Below are 26,063 nucleotides of genomic sequence, written 5' to 3'. Positions count from 1 at the left end.
TCATATTGATGAACAGTTGAGCTCCAGCAAATATTTTCAAAATCTATATCACTCTGTGTGTCGTTCAGTTGGAATGTGTTCTAAGAATACGCATGAATAACATACAATAAAACTTTAAGTTTTAGAAAACAAAAAAATCGAGAAAAATAACCAAAGATTGCCTTGGTGATTGCGACGTTTACGTAGAAAAATATTTCGCGTAGCGCTTAACGCCGTTTGGTGAATTCCTTTTATATTTTATAGATGACTACTGCTTTAAACTGTAGCGATGTGCGTGTAGAAAAGAAGCGCGCAGAAGTAGGATTTGTGTCACTATATATTGAAACTACGATGGAAGTTCGTGAACAGATTGCTTTCAAGCCTTTTGAGCACTTCTAACGATTAAGATGAATCGAAAGGCGATTCGTTTAAGAAAACTAATGAGCAATGGTTTGTAGTTATTGTTATATGTTTTTCACGATTGTTTTTCGCCTTTATTTTATTTTTATGGATCAAAAAGTTATCAGTAGGGTAAGTTTTCAATTGTTACATGTTTTTAGCCATGTCCGCCTATTGTTGCACACTCCATGTTATTCCTATGAGGTGTGCAACAATTGGGATGTAGGTAGCATCTATGTAAAAAAAAAAGGCCTTATAATTCTTAGTCATCACTCCCTCTCTCTCCGGCTCACTCTTTTTAACTGGAGCACCCACCTTCTTGTGTTTTTCGGTCAAAAAATTAAATAACTAAAAAATAAATAAATAAAACAAATTATAAAAAAAATGTTAGAGCTGTGGCCATCCAGTCATCAACCACCCCCTAACCCCCTTCCCCCTTATGACCACGTGACTTAGTGAAGGTGTCTTACCAGAAAGAGGATGATACTAAATTTTTAGTATTCTGAAGTCAATTTAAATTATGGTAAGATTAAATATTAAAAAAATTTAATATTGCGCAAAAATGCGCAAACAGTGACCTATATAGCCAAAAACTAGACAAAATTGCACGTTAGATCCGGGGTACGGCGTCGTTTTCTGATGTTTCCTAAACAAGTACTGGATCTCTTTGATACGAAATTTTTCTCCAAAATTTCATAAAAGACAATATTTTTGCATGCTGTAAAAACATAATAATTTTGTTATTGGATTGCAACCCTGAAATGGTATGATTATTAGACTGTCCCAAAAAAAAATCGATGTTCGAAAAGTCAAGGTGCTCAACCCTTAAATGAAAGATATGCATATTTGAAGCATTTTTGTAGAACATTTCGATTTTCTAAAAAATCATTTAGAGGTTCCGCTAGGGCGATTTTTGCAAAATGGCCTTTTTTCATGAAAAGTTTCAAAAAAATCATTTTTTCGTAATATTTTTTCAACTTCTGAATTTTTTCAATATTTTTGTATTTTTCTTTGGAACTCTAGGCATTCTTGAAGGGGATAAGTTTTTCAAATATTGTATTTATATTGACGGCAGAACCGTTTTTGTGCTGATAAAAGGACTATTTTTTAAGAATTTTTCATCTAAATTTGAGAAAAAAAATACATGCACGATTTTTTATTTCCAATTTTGAAAGTTTTATCTGATAGTACTATTTATATGCGTCATTTTTCTAAAAAAAAAGATTTAAAATATCTTGTCTAGAAGCTAAGATATAAGGATTTTAGTAAATGGACAATATATAAATTTTTTGCAAATCTTTGTATATTTGGAATATTATAAGGTCTTTGTGGCACTTCAATGTACAAATATTAAAATAAGTTAGGCTTAAAAACAAGGCTTTCCTTATTGGATGGCCAAGCTAGTTTAAACATGGATCTTTTATCCTGGAGTGATTGGTAGTAGATTCATGAAGAGCTTTTATCTGAATAACTACAACAATGACGGGTAGCAACGCATTAATTTCGATATTTTGTCGTGGTATTCTCGACAATTACACCCCTTTTTCTGAAGTAGCAAAAACCATTCCATGCAGAGATAACATAATAGGTGATAATAGTGATGAAATCAATAAAAAATAACTAAGTTAAGTCAGAACTGGTTTTAAAAAACTTGGAAAATAATAGACAATAAAAGGCTTTTGAGGAAATACACGATCTTATGATTGCTAAACGTTTATTTCTTTGATGAATTGAGCTAATATTTTGACACGAAATTGCAAATATGCTGAATTTTGCACATACGAAATACAAATAGTGTCTGATCACAAGCTTAGGCACGATAGGGTAACTAAAATGTGTCCAAGTAATCGGACAACGACAGTCTTTTGATTTACACGTGTGTTGCTGTTCGATCAGTTTTGCACTTGCGCCCACACATGTGATCAGAAATGTTTTGTATTTCTTATACGAAAAATTCTTCATCGTGTCGGATTCGTATCAAAATTTGAGTTTGATTCATCAAAGAAAATATAGTTAAACCATCTCAAAGTTGGCATTTTTGTATGACAATCGGCGTTTGTCCGATAAACTATGCACCACCGTGGCCGAGTTTCATACCAAATTGTCCATTACATTTCAAGTTCAAGTCTTCACTAAAAATCATGACTTTACTATGGTTTTTTATTGATTTGATCAATGTTATATAATCTCTGCATGGAATGGTCGTTCCTATTTCCGAAAAAAATGGGCGCAGTAGTCGGGAAATCCACGACGTAATCTCGAACTAAATGCGTTGCTATGCTACCAGTAACCACGATACCCGTCATATTCGTTATTATTCAGATAAAAGCTCTTCATGAATCTACTGCCAACCAGCCCAGAATAGAAGATCCATGTTTAAACTAGCTTGACCATACAACAAGAAAAGCTGTTTTTTTAACTTATTTTAATATACGTACATTGGAGTGTCACAAAAACCTTACAATAAACAAAGTTTTGCAAAAAAAATGAAATATTGTCCATTTACTAAAATCCTAATATCTCAGCTTCTATACAAAATATTTCAAATCTTTTTTAAGAGAAATGACGCATACATACAAATTGTACTATCAGATAAAACGTTTAAAATTGAAAATAAAAAATCATGCATGTATTTTTTTGTCAAATTTAGATGAAAAATTCTCAAAAACTGGCCTTTTTATCAGTACAAAAACGGTTCTGCCGTCAATATGAATACAATATTTAAAAAACTTATCCCCTTCAAGAATGCCTAGAGGTCCATATAAAAATACCGTCGTTGGGGGTGAGAATGGGTCAAAAAATGATACTCAAAGATTGTTTGTTAAATAACAAATACAATTGAAGTCGGAATAACTTTTTATTAGGTATGTATACTCTTCTATGTGGTAATGACAGTTTAGCAAGAAATTATCACATTATATGAATTGCTTACTAAATTACAAATGATTGAAAATTGACCCAATCTCACCCCTTAGAGGGGGTGAGAATGGGTCAAAGTATTCGAAATCGCCTATCTAAGAATATAAGTTAATTTTATTGATTATATCTAGCAAACATTCTTAAAATACAATGTAACCATGCCGAATAAAAACTTAGGTAATTTTAAAAGATGATTAATGCACCTAAAAGGGCCAATACAACCGAAAAAATGGTTGAAATTTGATAAAATAACGTTTGTATGTTGTATCGCCTTTTTAGCCACTATCCTTATTTTCTGTTTCAACCGAGTGGGAGGATTACAATGAGGGAGGGGCGCATTGAAAGATTGATTGAAAAAAAAATACCATGATATTTTTAGTGTACTGCATAACTGTTCAACCAAACCCTCCGCTATAAATTCTTATGATCATTGGCCTTTATACTGCCAAAACAAATCACTCCATCTCAAGATAGAGGGTCGTTTAAATATTATGTTACACAACATTTCACATTTAGACCCTCTCCCGCAATAACATTTAAACGGATTTTTTAATAAATTTTGTATGAGTTCTTGTAGACTTATTCTTCTGTCCAAACGCATGGGTTTATTGTTATAAATGATTTCAGGCACTAAACGTATGAACACTCCCGCTTGCCACTTCTTCGACATATTTTCGAAAAAAGGCGTGCTTTTATGAAGATACGGTAAACATGGCACCACTCTAACGTCAAATGGGGACTGGATAACAAGTTGAAATTTTAGTTGAGGTTATGTGTACTCGATAACTTGCTTGACCCAATCTCACCCCCATTCTTAATATTTAGACATTGGGTCGAAAATATTGAATTTTTATATAAAAAGAGCAATGACAGCCCGCGTTTTTCATTGCATCAACCAGGTTATACCTACAGCTAGCCACTTAAAAGAAAATTTATTGTTAGGTACTTGTGTGAAACATTACGATGGAGAAATTTTTTCAGGGTGATTCAGTAGTAGTTTCATCATATAAATTTAGCCACAAATTTAACAAAAAAATCATTATTGCTAAACATCTTGTTCTGCATCATGACGTGTAAAAACATCTCCTCTTTGAAATAATATAATGTTTTCAACATAAATTAGCGATAGTTGATGAGCTATTTCAAATTTTATGTTTCTCCGTTTTGACCCAATCTCACCCCCAGACTCATTGTCACCCCCATCGATGGTACAAAAATATTGAAAAAATTCAGAAGTTGAAAAAATATTACGAAAAAATGATTTTGTTCAGACATTTCATGAAAAAAGGCCATTTTTCAAAAATCGCCATAGCGGAACCTCTAAATGATTTTTTATAAAATCGAAATGTTCTACAAAACTGCTTCAAATATGCATATCTTTCATTTAAGAGTTGAGCACCTTGTCTTTTCGTACATCGATTTTTTTTGGGACAGTCTAATGATTATTCATACCCAAAAGCACCAAAAATATTGTCACATTATCCAAATCTTCATAAAGTTTACAACGAGCTCAAAGTATCTCACAAAACCTCAATTTTAAAAAAATCTACGAGACTCAATTTTTGACCAAATGACTCAAAAATTTGGGGTTTTCTTAGTTGAAGTATCTATATTGGGAGAAAAATATTAGCAAAATAAAAAATTCGATTTTTGAGGTTTTGTCCGGCTTCCGGCCACTGTGCGTAGGTGCGCGTTATCCACCACGGCTTAAACTACATTTGGAAGTTGGGGTGATGGATTTGCTGCACGTTCCTCGTTGTGACGATGTTGGGGTAAGAATTTTGAAGATGTGTGAGTGCTTACTAGCCGCATTTTCCGCATTTTCTCGAAACAACTGAACCAAAATTCAACCATCGTGCAACAATAATGACAATGTCGCAACCTGCATTTGTTATGACAATCCACCCAATGCGACATAAGTTGAATACTTGGTAACCTTTAGACTTCTCCGCCTACCCGACGGGTCGAACTTCCGTAGCTTCTGCTTAGGAACGTGAATCATCGCCATGGAACCGAAAATCTTGAGACGTTACTGACTCCAACAACCGAGTGGGACAATTATTCACCAGATATGCTGCGGTTGAGACTCATTCACATACACCTTACCTTTTCTACGATGGTCCGATTCATACGCTCGGCTATGCTGTTCTGCTGAGGAGTGTACGGGCACGTTGTTTGATGTATTAAGTCATCTCTTCGCACGCACGCTTCCATAGCCAAGTTTACGAATTTCCTGCCATTTTCCGACGTCAAAATCTTCAATTTTCTTCCAGTCTGCCGTTCAGCCATGGATTTGAAATTCTCGAACACATCGGAAACCTTTTGACTGGCATCTTCGACAAACTCTTTTATTGATGCACAGAGATCTGTGTGCACCAAATCCAATACACCCAATCCTGTTTTCACACGACTTTTTTACCCTTCTTACACCCATAAGAAGGGTATAAATACCGCTTGGAAAACCGACTTTCGATCCGAGGCCCGCAGGGCCGAGTCATATATACCAATCAACTCAGCTCGACGAATTGAGCAAATGTCTGTATGTGCGTGTGTGTATGTGTGTGTTTTTTTTTTTTTTTTTTTTTTTTTTTTTTTTCCTTCTAAACCATAGGGGGATAATCTGCTCAACAGACACCCTAACAGAAGGTTAGGGTAGTGTAGGTCTGACAGGCCGTCTTCTACAACAAAAGTAAAATCCAGGACTACTCTCTCCTCGTACCCACTAAACCATTCCTATGGTCGCCAAACCCTACGTCTCTCCGGAACCACCAAGAAGGTATTGCTTCAGAGAGGGGCTAGTGCACATCGCACCCACAAGGTTAGCTGCGTAGCCTGCAGCAACGAACATCGATGACTCGCTTTGGAGAGTCCATCACGGTAGCATGCTGGCGCTTAGCCAGTTTCCCGAGTGGTCCTCGCCACTCCCTTTGTCCTCGGAAGGCGGGCAGAGTCAACCCCGCCCGCGCCCTACTGCTGAGCGGACATCAAGAACTGATGCCCACATGCAACCCGATCTGACCTGCCCGCAAAGGAAGGGTATCACTACCCTTCAGGCCCTATCAGATGCATCCGTAGGTTGCTGACGGCAGGGTCTCCACCTGCCCCGACCCTTGCCGGGGACCCCTTTCCAACCGCGGGCTTGGATCCAACCCAGTAGACCGACGCCACGACAGCACCGCTACCGGGACTTCCTCTCCGCGGCCACTTAATCGTTGTAAGGGTCGATCTCGACCGCAGGGCACCGGTATGACCTACGAAGCCGACTCCGAACCCCTGGACCACCTCTTGTACTGCATCTGGACTAGCCATTCTCCGAGTCCACGCGCCACCTCCTCTGTAGCTCCCAGACGATGTGGGTAATAGCCGTTGAAACGGCGTTCCAGCCAAACTCATCCCTACACATCCTCTGGACCAAGTTGTCCGGAGTTGTGTCCTCCCCGCATGTGGCAAGCATGCGGTCACGCATTGTGCGAAAACGCGGGCACACGAACAAAACGTGTTCCGCCGTTTCCTCTGAACCATTGCACACTGGGCATTCGGGAGAATCCGCATGCCCGAAACGGTGTAGATACTGTCGGAAGCAACCATGACCTGTAAGGACCTGTGTCAGGTGGAATGTGACTTCCCCATGGCGCCTATTAATCCAACTATCTACCCTCGGTATCAACCTATAGGTCCACCTTCCTTTGGTGGAACTGTCCCACGCGCGCTGCCATTTGACCATAGAGGCCATCCTGACAGTCCTGCGTATGCCTCTTGTGCCGCGCATTTCAAAGCACTCCATGTCCTCACTGATAAGAATGCTGATAGGCACCATACCAGTAATGACGCAGAGAGCGTCGTGTGACACGGTACGGTACGCGCTCGCAACCCTCAGGCACATAAGCCTGTAAGTACTTTCCAGCTTCCGTCGGTAGCATTTAGTACTTAGCGCGGTGCCCCACGCCGGGCCGCCATACCTAAGTATGGATGTAGCAACACTAGCCAGAAGCTTGCGCTTACTGGCGTACACCGCAGAGCTATTGGACATCATCCGGGACAGTGCCGCAATAGCTGTGGAGGCTCTTTTACAGGCATAATCGACGTGGCTACCGAAGGTAAGCTTATCGTCGATCATCACGCCCAAGTGTTTGACGGAGCGCTTTGACAGGATAGTACAGTCTCCTACACTGATCTCCGTCTGCTGCTCCGACTTCAGGTTGTTAACAACCGTCACCTCTGTCTTGTGGTGAGCCAGCTCCAGTTTCCTGGACCGCATCCACGCCTCCACAACCTTAATCGAGTGGTTGGTAGTCAACTTTACCTCCTCGATCGTTTCACCGTAGACTTCGAGCGTAATGTCGTCGGCAAATCCGACAATCACCACTCCCACTGGATACTCTAACCTCAACACCTCGTCGTACATGACATTCCATAACACCGGACCCAGGATGGAACCTTGCGGGACTCCTGAGGTTATGTGAAAGCACTTCCGACCCACCTCCGTGTCGTAGACTAGTACACGATTCTGAAAGTAACTTCCGAGAATCTTGTACAGGTACTCCGGTATCCCCAGACGCAAGAGCGCATCGGCAATAGCAGACCAGCTGGCGCTATTAAACGCATTCCTTACATCCAGAGTCACTACCGCGCAAAAGCGAATTCCCCTCCTCTTAGGCTCGAGTGCTTTCTCGGCGGTTTTTGTAACCGACAAGATAGCGTCTACGGTGGACCTCCCCTTCCGGAAGCCGTACTGGTTACTCGAAAGACCATTTTCGCCCTCGGTGAACCGCAACATTCTATTGAGGATGATCTTTTCGAGCACCTTCCCCGCCGTGTCAATCAAGCATATTGGTCTATATGCCGACGGGTCTCCGGGTGGTTTCCCCGCCTTTGGCAATAGTACCAGGCTCTGCCTCTTCCAATCTTCTGGGAAAACTCCCTCGTCCAGGCATTTCTGCATAGCAGACCTGAACATCTCGGGAGCCTCTGCAATAGCTACTTTTAAGGCCAAGTTCGGAACTCCGTCCGGACCTGGGGCCTTACCTACGCTAAGGGACTTAGCTATCCCCGCAAGTTCCACATCGGTGACCCTCTCCTCATCGCCAGCCCCAGTCCCCGGCTGTCCTACGAAAGGAGGCCAAGGACTAGGATCATGACGCGGAAAAAGTCCTCCAATGATCCCCTCCAACATCTCTGGAGATTGCTCTGTAGGAGCCATCACACCTCTCGTCTTGGCCATAACGATCCTGTAGGCATCACCCCACGGGTTCGTATTGGCACTCTGACAGAGACCCTCAAAGCAGGCCTTTTTGCTTGCTCTTATCTCGGTCTTAAGCGCGGCTTTTGCAGCGGCGAACACCACCCGCCGTTCGTTTCGCTCTTCCTCTGATCGTGCTCGCTGCATCCGCCGCCTAGCCCGTAGGCAGGCGCGGCGCAGGTCCGCAATCGCGTCGGTCCACCAGTAAGCCGGTGGCCTCCCATTTCTAGGGTGGACTCTCCTAGGCATGGTCGCATCACACGCACGTGAGAGCACCGCTACCAGCTCGTCGCCGTCTAAACCGAGTAAGTTTCGCTCACGGCGGAGCGCTTCCCTAAATACCTCTTCGTCGAAGTATGATGTCTTCCACCTACGAGGGCTTGGCCTTGGCCTAGCCGCCTCTTCTTCTATCCGCTGTCTGCTGTTGTTGTAGTCGATACTGTAGCGAACCGCCAGGTGGTCGCTGTGAGTGTAGCCATCATCTACTCTCCAGTTCGAACTACTTGTTAGGCCAGGACTACAAAAGGTCACGTCAATAATTGACTCCGCTCCGTTTCGACTAAAGGTACTCTTGGTACCGACATTAGCCAAGTCGACATGTGTATGTGTGTGTGTATGTGTGTGTTTGTATGTGTGTGTGTGTGTGTATGTATGTTACAAAAAAATGTCACTCACGGTTCTCAGCCATCTGTTGACCGATTTGAGTTCTCTTGGAAGCAAATGAAAGCTACTACATCCTAGTAGAACGCTATTGAATTTTATTTTGATTGGATGTTCGGTTACCGAGATATCTTTCAAAGAGTGCTAGGGAGTAGTACAACTTAATTATTTTAGATATTTTTGACAAAGTGTATCACCATAAATTTCTCAGCCGTCTATCAACCGATTTGGGTTCTTAAGGCCCCAAACGAAAGCTACTACATCCTAGTAGAACGCTATTGATTTTTTTTTTGATTGGACGTTCGGTTACCGAGATATCTTTCAAAGAGTGCTAGGGAGTAGTACAACTTAATTATTTTAGATATTTTTGACAATGTGTATCACCATGAATTTCTCAGCCGTCTATCAACCGATTCGGGTTCTTAAGGCCCGAAACGAAAGCTACTGCACCCTAGAAGAACGCTTTTGAATTTCATTCCGATTGGACATTTTGTAACCGAGATATCTTTCGGGGAATACTTTGGAGTAATACAACTTAACTTTTTAAGAGGTCTTTGACAAAATGCTTCATAATAAATGAATCAGCCGTGTGTCAATCGATTTGAGTTCTCTCATCAGCAAATGAAAGGTGCAGCATCCTAGTAGTATGCTATTAAATTTCATTCCGTTTGGACATTTTGTTTCCGAGATATCTTTCGAGGAGTACTTAGGAGTAATAAAATTTACGCTATTGAGAGATTTTTCATAAAATGTATCATAATAAATTTTTCAGCCGTCTGTCAACCGATTCGGGTTCTCTTAGCATCAAATGAAAGCTACAACATCCTCGTACAATTGTATTGAAGTTTATTTTGATTGGACATTTAGTTACCGTGATTTCTTTTGAAGAGTATTTGGGAGTAATCTCAATAAATTCCTTTTTACCCTTCTTTCACCCAAAAATCACAATCATACATACGAATAATACAACAATAATTTTAATGAGTGTAAGAAGGGTTCTGTTCACCATAGGTGGATTAATTCAGGTTTTTTTACACGAGTTTATTTTGCACGACTTTATTACACGATTTTATCGAAGTTACGCGACTTTTTTTTACGCGATTAATTTGCGGAGGGCAAATCGGGAAAGTTTTTTTTGCACGATTTCTCGAAGCTACCCAAACTTTTTACACGAACATCGTGTAAAAACAGAATTGAGTGTAGCCCATCTATTATCGTTGTACTGAATTGCAAAGAATCATGAGCTTCTTTCCCCGTTGCGGAGGTCACACAATCGAATGCCGCTTCTTTCTAAAGTTTCATATCGTCAACTATGGTAACAAGTTTCTTCATGCTACTTTGGTTCAAGTGTCCTAGTTGTCTGTGTCCGACCTCCGCTTTTGTTGTCAACAATGATGTTTCCGGTTTCTTACAGTTGAGGCCAGTGCTTGAATTCGAGTGAATATGAAAAATACGATCAGTTATCAGCGTCAACCATCATTCCGAACGAACACGCACAGGGAGCAAAGAGAAACCGAACCACTATTCCTCATCGGTCGGTTGACTGGTGAAGCATACTGACTGGAAACCATTTATTCTCCCTTGCTGCGGAGAGGTTGAAGATGCGTAAATGGTTCTGTGATTTTATTTTTTGCTCAAAACTTGTAGAAATAACCATTTTAAAAGACACTACACCGTCTTCAGCCTCAGGCTGCACAGACTGAACACTACACTAACACATTGTCCGTAAGAGAATGATGGACGTGACTATTATGCTAGCCAATGTTAGCCAATGAAGACATATAGTATTAAGTCTATGATATAGCTACCGCTTTGGGTCAAAAGCGCCGGTCAAAGAAAAGCAAATGTTGATTCGTCGGAGATAAAACGCTCCACTTTTCAAGCGCTGGCTACCGCTAAATCTACACTTAAATGAACAAGGCTTTTAAAACACAACCATATCAAACAAGTAACTGCTATAAGGCGGTTTAAACTCACGAGGAGGGCCATAAATGCGGTAAGCACGACCGTACCGAAGGAAACGGGTTCGATTCCCGACCGGCCAGGACAGGAACTTTTTATATACTTAACTTATCATAATAGGGTATGTGTGCCATCAGTAATCTCACGCTCCCATATTCATCCTATTCGAAAACAAGCGATTACGGCACCGATTGATTCCGATGATTTTGTTGTCATGGGTGCTCTAACAGAAAATACAAAAATATGAAACAAAACAAATAGCGCTTCAATCCTTTGTTTTTCGTAGGATGAAAATGGGAACCACATGCTTAATAAGGGAACCAATACCTTACATATGCAAAATGACCATGACAGAGGAAGCTCTCAGTTGGTAAATGGTCGGCGTTAAGCCAGAGAGGACCATGTGTCTTTTTACTAATTAAGAGGAAACCGAATTCAAAGTTTACAACTCTGTTAAATTTGAGTTTTTCATTAAATATTCGTGAAATTTTCCCATAAATCTTTATAACTATACATCAGAGCATCATTCAGTACTGAATGCGGAAAAACGTTAAATTAAGCTTGAAACCGAGTGATTGCTAAAATTGAATGTATTAGGTCCACTCTGACGTAACGATTTTCGAAAAAAGTATAACCAACTACATTATGCACTCATGTTTTAATATATTTGATAGCAAATCAATGCACAAGTAGATCAACAATTAACCCAGGTGCTGTGTATGTAAACTGAGAGTTTGAAATTTGGTATTTTTACTTCTAACACTGAAGATTACATTTTTCATTTAGTTTTGTTCAGTCACAGTGAATCAACTACAATAGTTCAATATCTCATCAATGGTAGTCAACAAATGCCGCATTTACGAGTTCTATGCTAGAACATGTATCAAATTTTGAATATATTTTCATAGTTGTTTTTGGAATAAAAAAGTTACACAGTTCATAATAATTTATTTAGAGGACTGGCGTTTTTCAAAAATTCGTTCAGTCAGAGGGAACGAAGTACAATTCCTAAAATTATTGGAAAAATAAACTTTTTCATTAAACGGGTAATGGTACATTTCAATAGGATGCCCAACATACAGGGGATGGCCAAAATGTTTGGGATAGGCAACTTTTTTTTTCTCTCACAAAAAAGTTCAACAAGCTATCACTTTTCATAAAGTGCATTAACAAATCTCAAATTTTTACTATTTGTCAACCTATTATGTGTACATGATTGGTACAAATTTGGGCTCGATTGATTAATATTTCGCGAAGTTAGAACCGTTCGGGTAAAACACTATTTTTCAGACAACTCATTTTTGAGGTGTCATATCTCGGAAACCAGTGAACCGAATTGAATGAAATTTTGAACGTACACTAACAATATGTAAATGCTTCACAAACTATTAAACCATAGGTACTTTTTAAACGTTAAAAAAAGTTATCATGGATTGACACTTTTTGGATTTTTCTCGAAAAAGTGTCATTTTTTTACATCAAAGTCAATAAATTTTAGTGTTGATATCCAAAGATTTTCCACTTCTGTTGTCAAGTTATCTCTAATCAGATATATTAGAGCCTATTTAGATTGAAGGAAGAACACGTTTAGTAATTTTTGTGTGGTATTGTAAATTTGACTTATTTTCCTCTATATGGGTAAAAATTTCAATCCGGTATAACTTAATTCGCCGTGAGAAAATATTACATTTTATAACGTCGTATTAAGTATCAATATATTGTTGATAAACGTTAAAAAATTCATTCAATTCGGTTCACTGGTTTCCGAGATATGACAGTTCAAAAATTGGTTGTCTAAATATTAGTGTTTTATCCGAACGGTTCTAACTTCGCGAAAAATTAATCAATCGAGCCCAAATTTGTATCAAAGCTGCACATATAATAGGTTGACAAACAGTCAAAATTTGAGAATTTTTGATGCACTCAATGAAAAGTTACAGCATGTTGAATTTTTTTGTTGGAGAGAAAAAGTTGCCTATCCCAAACATTTTAGCCATCCCCTGTATACAAATAAATTTTGATATAGAGAGGCTTATGAAGATTAGGTAATTTCAACATTTTTTTTTCTTAGACACATGGGCCACTCTATCTGCACGCAAAATACCGAAATATGCTTCAACAGAATGATCTGTAAAATACGAAAGGTAATAGAAAAAAATCGATTTTCACGTGCTTACTTGTTAAATATAATCATCAGAAAATGCGTTACGGAGTTATCCTATTCGGAATCTTATTTCATTTTGATGATGAATTATTTTTGGGCTCACTGGTGACCGCCGACAACGACACCAGCAGAGAAAGTCAGAGGCGCATTGTGGCAGGAAATCGTACTTACTTTGGACTCCTCAGAACTCTACGATCAACGGGACCAACGCGCCCTTGGAGTTTTCGAAAGGAAGGTGTCGCGTACCATCTACGGCGGAGTGCAAATGGAAGACGGGACTTGGAGGAGGTGAATGAACCATGAGCTGCATCAACTGCTGAGAGAACCAACCATCGCCCATACTGCGAAAATCGGGAGGCTACGGTGGGCGGATCACGTCAACAGGATGTCGGATAGCAACCCGACTAAAATGGTTCTCGAGAGTCATCCGACCGGTACAAGAAGACCTGGAGCGCAGCGAGCTAGGTGGGTCGATCAAGTGGAGGACGATCTGCGGACCCTACGCAGAGTGCGGAACTGGGGACAAACAGCCATGGACCGAGTGGAATGGAGACGGCTACTATGTACAGCAGAGGCCACCCCGGCCTTAGCCTGAGCGGTAAGGTAAGGTAAGCCTACGGGTTAATAACTTTGCTTTGAGTGAAATTTGTTAAATCAAAAACTGTTTCTTGGGTCTGGCACGAAGTCTACAGCGTTGACCTTCTGATGCATAGAGCTTCAATGTTGCTGTGTTCTCCTTGGTGAATGCGTCTTTGATTATTACGTTGACTGTACACCGGAAATTCCATAGAGTAAAGTGGGGCAGAAGTTCGAGTGGGGCAAGAGTTTCTTTTGAAGTTTTTGAGCTCAATTCAAATGATTTCTTTCGGGTGTCAAGGTTGTTCGATGCCTTTTTGAAAAAGAGTCTTTCGCTCCAAAAATTATGAAAATTGATCAATATTTCGAAAAGTTATGACAAAATGTTGATTTTTGATCAAAAAATTGTAATATGCGGTAGTCCTTCCAACGCATGGAATGGAATTGTAATGAAATCGAATTCGATATTTTATTTTGGGGCGTAACTAGGTATATTTTGAAGATGCTTCTGATTGAATAACTTTTTGCAAAAAAGATTTGGAAATCATATTTTACACATAGTGGGGCAAAAGTTCGAATTGTGGGGCAAGAGTTCGAGTCATGTAGCAACTTTTGGTAAAAATCTAAAATTCTGCAAAATGTACATATTATCTCTAAACATGATAGAATTAGTGAGAAAATTCGATCAAAGTTGAAAAAAAAATGTTGTTTCATATGAATTTGGCGGAAAACTACTAATTTTTGGTGTAGTAAATTTAACCCTGATTTGGGTAAAATCCAGATCGAACTTTAGAGTGTATTTCAGTTCCCACATCAAATATCAATTGGTTTTAAGTATTCAGATTACCAAAGTGCATTGGCGTATCTAGGATTTTTTCCTAAGGGGTGCCTAGGGGGTGCCAGTTTAAGTGGCTTCCAGGTTGTTTTGTTTTGTTTTTTTTTTTTTTTTTTGTAAAAGGAAATACCGATCCACCCTCAATTTCTTAGTATATGTAATGATATATTGCGTCGCGGGAAAAATCAGACCGTAAATTTAAACGCGCTATACATATTTTAAAGAACAATTTGTTTTTGAAAATCCGAACCATTGCAACAACAACAACAAGTACATGTACTGATTAAACACTTTCCCCGCCATGTGAGGTTTGAAAACTTGATAACTTGATTGCGTATAATAAATGGAATTTGTATTTTCAGTTTGAGCAACAACCTCTTTGTTTTATAGATTGAAAACAATCAGGTCCGTGAGATTACGTTTTCACATACAAAATTTGGACTCGATTATCCTTAGTTCCGTTCTAAAGCTTCACGAACATATTATCAATCCAGTTGAAGCCCGGAATTTGGAGCGAGCGAACTTCGATTTTTTTCTTCGGGAGTCTGATGCTCGCACCAAATTCCGATTTAGCTATATGAAGCTGAAATTTTGACTTACTTAAAACCAACATTGTAGTAATAAGTCAAAATTTCAACTTCGTGCATTTTGGATAATCGAGTATGATACAAGGAATTTATGCTTTCGGCAAACATTGTTTCGGTAGTTCTTCAGGGAATATTCCCGGCAATTTATTTGGAAATTGTTTAGCAATTTATTTCTCTCATTAATTACATTGGATATGGCAAATTTCTTCGGTAATATCTTTGGATCCCTTTCGGCAATTTATTTAAGAATTTATTAGGTAATTAGTTTGGACTTTGATACTAAACACCTTTCACGCATCCTTTGAAATTTTCATAGGGAAATTTCTTCGGCTATTCCATTAGGAGTTTATTTGGCTTTTTGTTTCATTAGCAAATCCTTTAAAATGTTTTCTCGGGATTTCCTTCGCCAATTTTTTAGTAGTATTTCAAGCATTGTTTTGTTAATTATAGCAATACTATTGATATTTGCTTTTTAAAATTCTCCAGGCAATTGCTTTGGTAATTCATTCGACAATAACTCTAAAATCTTCCTCAAATTTTTTTTGGAAATGTCTTCGGCAAGTCATTGGCGCCATCCACAAATTACGTAACGCTCTAGGGGGAGGAGGGGGAGTATCGTCGAGCGATACGGTCTATACAAAAAATTTCGGGGTTTCATACAAAAAAGCGTTACGGAGGGGTGAAGGGGGTCGAAAAATGCCGATTTTAGCGTTACGTAATGAATGGATGCAGCCATTCTACTTTTTTTAATTTTCGTCAATTTTTTGGACTATTATTATCTATGCTATTCGGTATTCCTTCGAAAACTCCTTCGGAAATTCTTTCATAAATCGCGGTACTTTAAAAATTCTGTCACGATGATTCAACGGCAATTACTTTTAAAATTCTTTCTAAATTTTCTTAAGAAATTCTTTTGATTATTTCGGAATTTTGTTTTAGAATTGCTTTGTTTTTTTTGTGAATGTTTGTGGAAATTTTTATAGAATATATTATTTTCTTCAGGAATTTCTTTGGTTATTCTTAGATGAATTCTTTGGTAACTTTGAGAGTTTTAATGTAATTTTAATGGCATTTTTCCGGCAATTTCTTTGGGAATTTGTCAGGAAGTTTTTCGTGAGTTTCATAGAATTTTCTTTGAGTAAGTCGAGTTGAGGATGTCTGAATTTCCAGTTCAGCAATTTTCGGAAGCAATAAATATAAATTTTCAAAATAACTGAGAAAGAAATAACTGAAAAAATTTCGAAGAAATAGCCATTGAAATTATAGAACAAAAAATCTTAAGAAATTTCTGATAAAATTCCAATGAAGGTACCGCAGATTTTTTTTTACAAAAAAAAAAAACAACTATGCCGAAGGAACCCTCAAAGCTATACTGCGGTTTAGCGAATGCGGAGTCGTGGGTTTGAATCCCACCAACATTTTTTTTTCACAAATTCACATCTCAATTAATCAATTAGCAACATTCTGTGCCTTCAAATTAATAACAAGTTTTCCCCGGACATTCCTATAGGACTTCATTACAGGATTTCTCTGGAAATTCCAAATATTCTCGAAATTCGTTTAGGGATTCCTCTAGAGATTTCTATTGGGATTCAGCTGGAATTCTTTGAAGAGGGCTAAGAGGAGTTCCAGAAGTAATACCATGATTATTTTCTAGAGAAATGAATGAATAACAATTCTAGAGGAATTTCTGGATGTGTCTAGTATGTAAAAAAATCCTTTAGGATTTTCAGGAGGAAACATCGAAGGTATTTTTTCAAGGCTCCTAGGAAGATTGCCTTGAATAATCCCAGCAAGTTTTTTGAAGTAATCCCTGGAGAAATTCTTAGAAGAATCCCAAAAGAGTTTCTGGATGAGTTCTAGAAGGAATTGCTGGAAGAACCACAGCAGGAATAGCTTGAGAAATCCAGCTGAAAGGCCAAGAGGAGTACCTGGAGGAATTCCATGAGAAATTTATGAGAGAATCCTTGGATAAAATTTCTTGTATAAAAAAATTTGGAGGAATCACTGGAGAGCTTCTGAAGATATCAAAGGAAAAGTCTCAGGAGGTATTCTAAGAAGCATTCTGGATTTTATCATTGTATAAATCTCAGCAGAAATCCTAGGAGGAATTGCTGGAGGAAGCTATACATGAAATTCTAGAGAAACCCCATCAGGATATTTGGAATACCTAGAGAAGTCCCTGCAAAGACCGGTAGAGATATTCTAGAAGAATCTATAGAGAAGGCCCCGAAGGAATAGCAGGAGGAATTTCTGAAGGAATCTCAGGAAGATTTCCCGGGCGAATTTGATTCGTATAGGAATCACTAGAAGAATTTCTTAACGTATAATTGTAAGAATTTTTGGAGGAATTGCTGGAAGAATCACAGGAGGAGTTTGAAGTATTCTTGGAGGAAGGCCAAAAGTAGTTTATGCAGGAAATCCATGATGAATTTCTGGTGGAATCTTTGGATAAAATCTCTGAAGGAAATCCTGGATGAGTCCTTGGAGAAATCCCTGGTAGAACAACCAAAGGAATTTCTGAAAGAATTCTAGGGAGATTGCCTGGAAAGATCCCAGTAAAAAAAGCCAGGAGAAAGCGCTAGAAGAATCCGTAGCATAATTTCTGTAGTACCACAGTTAGTTTCGCGAATTGCTTGGGGAATCCCAGCTGAAATATCTGAAGGAATATTCCTAGAATTCCGGGAGGTATCATAGAAGTATTTTTGTGAGAAGTCCTAGAAACAGGAATACCAGAGGTATCCTAAGAGAAGTTCCTCTAACAAATTCGTTGAGGAATATCTACAGTTATCCTTGAAAGGATCGGTAGAAGTAGAAGGAGGAATCCCTGATGGAATCACAGGAAGATTTTCTGGAGAAATCCCAGGAAGATTTCCCGAAAGTGTTGCAGCAAGTAAGTATGCCAGGAGAAATTCCTAGAAGTATTTCTGAAGGAGTCCTAATAGGAATTGCTTGAAGAATTCCAGCTGGAATTTATGGACAAAAGTCAATAGAAGTTCTTGGAGAAATCCCCAGTGGAATTTCTGGAAAAACCCTTGAAGAAATCACTGGAAGAATCACCGAAAAGATTTTTAGAAAGAATCCCTGGGAGATTTTCCGGAAGAACTACTTTAGTACAATTCCTGAAGGTATTACAGTGAGAATTTTTGGGGGAGTTCTTAGAGAAATTACTGGAAGAACCGCAGCATGAGTTGCTTGAGGAATCCTAGCCACAATTCCTGGAGGAATGCCATGAGAAATTTCTGAAAGAATCTCTGAACAACATCTCTATAGGAATTCCTGGAAGAATCACCGTCGGAACTGCTGAAAGGATCCCAGGAAAATTGTCTTGAATAGTCCCACCAGGAACTCCTGAAGGAATCCCAATAGAAATTTTTAGAGAAATCCCTAGAAGAATTCCGAGAAGTATCATAGTAAGAATTTCCAAAGAAATTCTAAGAGAAATTGCTGGATCAATCTCTGCAGAAATTTCTAGTATGCAAAACCCCATCAAGACTGCCTGGAGAATCCTAACGGAAGTTTATTGAGGAAATATCGGGAAGAATCCATAAATGAAGCCTAAAAAAATTACTGTATGAATAGATAGAGGTATTTTAGGAGGAATCCATGGAGAAGTCTGTTGATTGCTCTTACCAATATCCAAAACGTAAAAATGTACATAAGTAAATTCGGGAGTGCTTTAGTTTTGTTTAAATGTTCCATTAATAAAAGCTTGTAATTGTTGTGTGAACTTTTAAATCATACTGACAGTCACCTGTAAATTCTAGGGGGTGCCAAATTTGTTCTAGGGGGTGCCTGGCACCCCTGGAACCCCCCCTAGCTACGCCAATGCCAAAGTGTCAAAATAGTGTGCTACGGTTAGTGAAATTCCACAAACACTAGATTCGAACTTTTGCCCCAGTGGTGGGGCAAGAGTTCGAATTAGACACACACATACAAAAAGTGATATAACTCAAAATTGAAAAGATATTTGGTGTAACTTTGTTCAGCAAATTTTTAGCTCATGGATGGTAGAATCACCACACGGTATTCATTTATTTTTATCTGCTTCGATTTCTTGAAAAAAGTTGAATTTTCAACTAAGGTCGAACTTTTGCCCCACCTTACTCTATGCCAGTGAGCTCATCCTTGTTCGGAAACACTACGGGCTCACTATTCTGCTTGTACGCTTTACATGGATACCGTAATGAACCGTAATGAGACTAGTATCGGTAGGGTCAAGTAGGGTAAAATGCCATTTTTCAAACTTTCATCGTTTTCAATGATAATTAGACTCATTTGTTAGGCTTTTAAAGTGGTAACAGCAACTAGACAATATTTGCTCGATACTTCAGCAAAACTATTCACTAAACTATTGCATTTTCATCGATTTTAGCGATTTTAAAAACTGTTTCGTAAAACGGAAGTGGTGCAAAACGACGATCTGCCATGGGGTAAGATGCCACTTCATGAAAACATTCAAAAATTACGTCCATCATTTTTCAGGCATTTCCTACTCCTTTTCCCCCCTCTGTCCCGCTTTATTCGTATACCCAATAAATGGAGTTTTACCCCCCTCCCCACAAAACGATGATCGTAATATTTGAATGACCCCTAACATGGAAAGCGTACACATCAACAACCATGCGTCTCCATGTGTGCCTCAGTCTCGTTGGAAACACTTGGCTGGTAATAAAATCACCAGAAAACCTTAATTGCAAGCACGAAAAACCGGAAGTTGGCAATTTTCATTTGGAAATCAAAAGATTTTTCGTGGGTTTGGTGGCCTAGCTTCTAGAAGAATGTTCGATGCAAACATATCTTGACACCATTCACCTATAGTAATGATCAAGTCCCATTCAGGAATGATTTTATGAGTTGGGCCATTTTACCCCATCTTCGCATTTTGGGCTTTGTTCCCCTACCTACCGTATATAGTTGATGGCGGAGGGCTCCAGACCAGAGTTCTGGAGACGCATGGTAATCCAGGACATAACATTGTGCAGATTTATAAAGGGAGGAGACGTATATATATTAGAACCAAAATTACAGCATTACAGTACTGCAGCATTAATCATCGCTGACGTGCTTGGGAGGAGATAGAACAAAGCTGTAAACTGTATTCTATGTTTATCTCCTCCGGCAACAAATAGGTGTACAGTTTCTGTGTACAGATTAGATGATTTGGTACTGCTTCCATCGTCATAGTAGGGAACCATAGTTGTGGGGCTCTATCCTCCGCATGACCACAAACTTCACATTTGTCCTGCGGCAACAGCAGTCGTTCCGCCCGTATCATTCCGCCCTGTGCCAAGGAGTTGGAATAAAAAAAATCCCATCGTTGCATGACTCGACTGCGCTACTCCAGCCAATGCAGCACAGAGAGCAAAAAGGGAACTGACCTGTTCCTCTAGGAGTAGTTGTTGTCCCCGTCGCGTCTCCCAAGGCCGCCAGATCCTTCGAGCTTCTTTCGTCGCATATGAATGTATTGGGTTCAGCAGTACCTTCAACTGGATTGTGTGGTGTATCACGGCCACACATAAGGGCGCGCATAGTTCTGTTTTTTTTTTGTTTCATCCGTCGGGACCGGAACATATGTGTGCAGTACACAGAGCGCGAGTTCGGTGAGACAGATGTGTGTACTTTTCTTGTTACCTCCCGCGCCGTTGTTGCTTGCTGCTGCTTCTGCTTCGGTGGCTCCTTCTCCGGGATGATGTTAGAGAGGTTGGGTTGGCTCGGTCCATCGTCGTATTCGTAGTTGTAGGTAGTCGTTGTTGGTTGGTCTAGTTTTCTATGTTTACTCACATGCTCCGTGGGATCCTGCTCTCCTACTGCGATTGCTCAACCCGTTTTCTAATACGGCATTAGAAAAGTGCAGTGCTGGCTGCTGCGGTTGCCCGTCTGTTTCCTGAAAACGTGACAACTCCCTTCGCACAGATATGTGATTTTTTGCCAACTTTTTAACCAGGTTCAGTGGGGAAAATCGATTTCGAAGAGCGCTGTGTAGCTGGTGAGCTCACACATGGACATTCTAGGTTGTGCTCAGGCAAAGGGGAAAAGGAAGGACGAATCTTCCTCATCCCACATATGTTCCATCCGAGAGAAGCTTGTTGGGACCTCGTCTATCTTCGCCCAATGGGACAATTCCTCATATGTTAGAAATCTGCTCCCCTAAAGGTATGCTATCCTAGTAAGAAATACACATGTTCAATTTTCTAACTCTCACATATCACACATATGTGCGCAGGAAACACGCGGGACCGCCACATGTGGATACGATGCGACCGGCATTAGAAGGTCCCACGGACAGCATCCCCAGCAGATCATTGCAAATGTTCGTATTTCACACGGCTGCAACAGCATTAGAAAACCGACTGTGGCGGAGCATCTACTTCGAACGAATCCTGGAGTTTTGCATACGACGACAGGGCAGTGCAGATTTGCTAGTCTCCTCAGCAGCCGCCGGGGGACAAACAAACATTTTTCTAACAAAAAACAACTCCCAAGCAATAGAGCAGCATAACTGGCGGCCGCTAGCGAATGGGATTTGGAGCCAGAGCGAGTTGCCCCATCCCCAGTCGACGAGAAATCCCCCCATTTGGGTGGTCAAACATAGAAAAGACCTCCTCCGGATAGTGCTCCAGCGAGGGATTAGCTGACCTCCTAGGACTGGAAACGTCTAAGTTCATCTACCAGGGTAGCTTCGCGCTCGGAGAGGAGCACGTTTCTCGACCGGCGACCAGCAGCTGTGATTGCCCAATCGGCATTAGGATCCAATCAAGGATCCAATCTAAACTCCGGTTCAGCTGGGCAATTGCGTACGTTCAAGAAATACGGTGAAACGAATGCACGGGGGGCCAAAGCAACATGTGGCATAAGCCGCGCAAATATAAAACCATTTACCTCCCATTCAGACGTAAGTGAGGTAATCGTTGCAGATGCCACAACTTTTTATTGTTTGTTATTATAATAACAAATTAAAATAAATAAATAAACAAGTATTATGATACACAAACTTATTTTCGAACAGGAGCCAAGCGCACTCTCGGAGGTTTAGTGTTTATGCTTTCGTTTCGGTATGGGTGTGCAGTACATTGGGTCACTTGCGGAAAAGACCGAGAAGAAGAGCAGCAAGCAGCGAGGTAGCATCTTCTGCTACCCATGCCGGCATGTGAACCGGTCTCGGCGGCACAGAGAAGCGTTTGGCCCATGGCTGGCTGCTTGCCACAAAGAGCAAACAAGAAGAGAGAGTCGGCAGCCAGCCAGCGTTGGTGGAGGTCAGTGACATGCGCGTTACGGACCAACCGGGCGGTGAATCGCGTGTATGGCGTTGTTGGCAGAAGTGTGGTCTATCAATAAATGTAGGTACATCGCCAAATGTCCAATGCACAGCGAAATAATCTACTGAAATTACTGAATTTGGCACAAATTTAACAATTCTGTTTGAAATGACCAATAATTTGTCTGCTGGTATGTATACACTTAGGCGTTTTACGCGACCAGGTAATTCAGAGAACATTTCGCGTATAACGCCTATACATAGGCAATTATGAACAAAACCAGCAATCTTGCTGTCGCAAAAAATATGGGTTTTATAAAAATGTTCAGAAAAATATGCGATTCTTTATAAACGATGTAGATTGAAATTTTGCTAGTGTTGCGCCTATAAGTCTGCGGTACCAATTTTTTGCGATTTGTAAGAAAGAACATTTCATAACTTGATAATATTACTTCCCTTACCGATCAGGCTAAGGCCGGGGTGGCCACGCTGTACATAGGAGCCGTCTCTATTCCACTCGGTCCATGGCTGTTTGTCTCCAGTTCCGCACTCTGCGTAGGGTCCGCAGATCGTCCTCCACTTGGTCAACCCACCTAGCTCGCTGCGCTCCACGTCTTCTTGTACCGGTCGGATGACTCTCGAGAACCATTTTAGTCGGGTTGCTATCCGACATCCTGATGACGTGACCCACCCACCGCAACCTCCAGATTTTCGCGGTATGGACGATGGTTGGTTCTCTCAGCAGCTGATGCAGCTCGTGGTTCATTCGCCTTCTCCAAGTCCCGTCTTCCATCTGCATTCCGCCGTAGATGGTACGCAACACCTTCCGTTCGAAAACTCCAAGGGTGCGTTGGTCCTCTGCACGTAGGTTCCATGTTTCGTGTCCATAGAGGACGACCGGTCTAGTCAGCATTTTGTAGATAGTTAACTTCGTGTTACGGCGAACTTTATTCGATCGTAGAGTTCTGCGGAGCCCAAAGTAAGCACGATTTCCTGCCACAATGCGCCTCTGAATTTCTCTGCAGGTGTCGTTGTCGGCGGTCACCAGTGAGCCCAAGTACACGAATTCTTCAACCGCCTCGATTTCATCACCGTCGGGGTGGCGGGCGCGCTGATTCCTCCCTGGAGCCCTTTGCCATCATGTACTTTGTCTTCGACACATTAATGACTAGTCCGATTCGTCTGGCTTCACTCTTTAGTCGGATGTACGTTTCCGCCATCGTCACAAATTTACGAACAATAATATCAATATCATCAGCGAAACTAAGCAGCTGAATGGACTTCGTGAAAATCGTACCACTCGTGTTTATCCCCGCTCTCCTAATTAAACCCTCTCTAAAGCAATGTTGAACAGCAAGCACGAAAGATCATCACCTTGCCGTAACCCACTGCGAGATTCAAAGGAACTCGAGAGTGTCCCTGATACTCGAACTACGCACATCACTCGATTCATCGTCGCCTTGATCAACCGTATCAGTTTATCCGGGAATCCGTATTCGTGCATAATCTGCGGCTCTACCCCATTTGGCATAATGCCGTTTGGCATAATGCCATTTAGCATAATGGCCATTTGGCATAACGGCCATTTGGCATAATGGCCGTTTGGCATAACAAGGATTATGCACATTCTTACCAAGAAGGCTGTTCTTCGTATTATGCCAAACGGCATTATGCCAAATGGCCATTATGCCATATGGCCATTATGCCAAATGGCATTATGCGAAATGGCGTTATGCCAAATGGCATTATGCCAAATGGGGTAGAGCCATAATCTGCCATAGCTGTTCTCGATCGATTGTATCATACGCTTATTTGTAATCGATGAACAAGTGAAGTGTGGGCACGTTGTATTCGCGGCATTTGTGCAACACCTGGCGGATGGCGAACATCTGGTCCGTTGTAGCGCGTTCACCCATAAATCCAGCCTGATATTGACCCACGAACTCTCTTGCAATCGGTGATAGTCGGCGGCATAAAATTTGAGAGAGTATCTTGTAGGCAACGCTCAGTAGTGTGATCATGCGATAGTTCCCGCAATCCAACTTGTCGCCCTTTTTGTAGATGGGACACACGCTACCTTCCATCCATTCCTCCGGTAATACTTCCTCCTCCCAAATTTTGGTAATGACCCAGTGTAGTGCTCTCATCAGTGCTTCTCCACCGTATTTTAGAAGCTCGCTTGGTAGTTGATCTGCTCCAGCGGCTTTGTTATTTTTCAACCGGCCAACCTCCTCTTCAATCTCTTGGAGGTCAGGGGCCGGAAGTCTTTCGTCCTGTGCACATACTCCTAGATCTGTTACCACGCCACCTTCGGTACTTGCAACGTCGCCATTGAGGTGCTCATCGTAATGCTGCCGCCACCTCTCGACCACCTCACGCTCGCTCGTGAGAATATTCCCGTGATTATCTCGGCACATGTCGGATTGTGGCACAAAGCCTCTGCGCGAGCGGTTCAGCTTCTCGTAGAACTTTCGTGTGTCCTTAGCGCGGTACAGCTCTTCCATCGCTTCGCGATCTCGTTCTTCCTGCTGGCGCTTCTTCATCCGGAAGACTGAGTTCTGCCTGTTCCGCGCCTGTTTGTAGCGTGCCTCATTCGCTCTCGTACGGTGCTGCAGCATTCATGCCGCATTCTTCTCGTTTTTCAACTGCTCACATTCGCCGTCGTACCAGTCGTTTCTGTGATTCGGAGTCGCGAAGCCTAGTGCTGTAGCCGAGGTACTACCTATGGCGGATCGGATGTCCCTCCAGCCACCTTCAAGTGTAGCAGCGCCAAGCTGCTCTTCCGTTGGTAGGGCCACTGCTAACTGCTGCGCGTAGTCTTGAGCCACTTCTACGTTAAGCAGCTGCTCGATGTTGAGTCGCGGCGTTCGACTTCGACGCATGGTGATAACTGTCGAAAGTTTTGAGCGCATGCATACAGCGACTAAGTAGTGATCCGAATCTATATTCGCACTGCGGTATGTGCGGACGTTGGTTATATCTGAGAAGAATTTACCGTCGATTAGAACGTGGTCGATTTGGTTTTCTGTTTGATGGTCGGGTGATCTCCAGGTGGCTTTGTGGATATCTTTGCGGGGGAAGAAGGTGCTTCGGACTACCATACCACGGGAGGCTGCAAAGTTTACGCATCGCTGGCCGTTATCATTCGATACGGCGTGCAGGCTGTTTCGCCCGATTACCGGTCTGTACATTTCCTCCCTTCCTACCTGCGCGTTCATGTCGCCGACAACGATTTTCACGTCACGCGGCGAGCAACCATCGTATGTTTGCTCTAACTGCGCGTAGAACGCTTCTTTCTCGTCATCGGGTCTCCCTTCGTGTGGGCAGTGGACGTTGATGACGCTGTAGTTGAAGAAACGGCCCTTAACTCTCAACATGCACATCCTTGCGTTGATCGGCTGCCACCCGATCACACGTTGTCGCATCTTGCCCAACACTATAAATCCTGTTCCCAGTTCATTGGTGGTGCCACAGCTTTGGTAGAA

The 26,063-nt window shown here is 41.2% G+C and overlaps 1 protein-coding gene across 1 annotated transcript in view; it reads right to left on the bottom strand.

The window, feature by feature from the left end:
- LOC134285111 (uncharacterized) overlaps positions 1-25,744 on the bottom strand; it is a 192,223-nt gene extending 166,479 nt beyond the window's left edge. Inside the window, exon 1 of the mRNA XM_062845172.1 lies at positions 25,682-25,744. The gene's annotated coding sequence lies outside the window, so the exon portion shown is untranslated. The remainder of the gene's footprint in view (positions 1-25,681) is intronic.
- Positions 25,745-26,063: the final 319 nt, after the last annotated feature.

This window comes from Aedes albopictus, chromosome 1 (assembly GCF_035046485.1).
Source record: "Aedes albopictus strain Foshan chromosome 1, AalbF5, whole genome shotgun sequence".
Taxonomy (NCBI): domain Eukaryota; kingdom Metazoa; phylum Arthropoda; class Insecta; order Diptera; family Culicidae; genus Aedes; species Aedes albopictus.
Note: the sequence above shows the minus strand (reverse complement) of the source record. Positions and strands in the feature narration are given on the sequence as shown.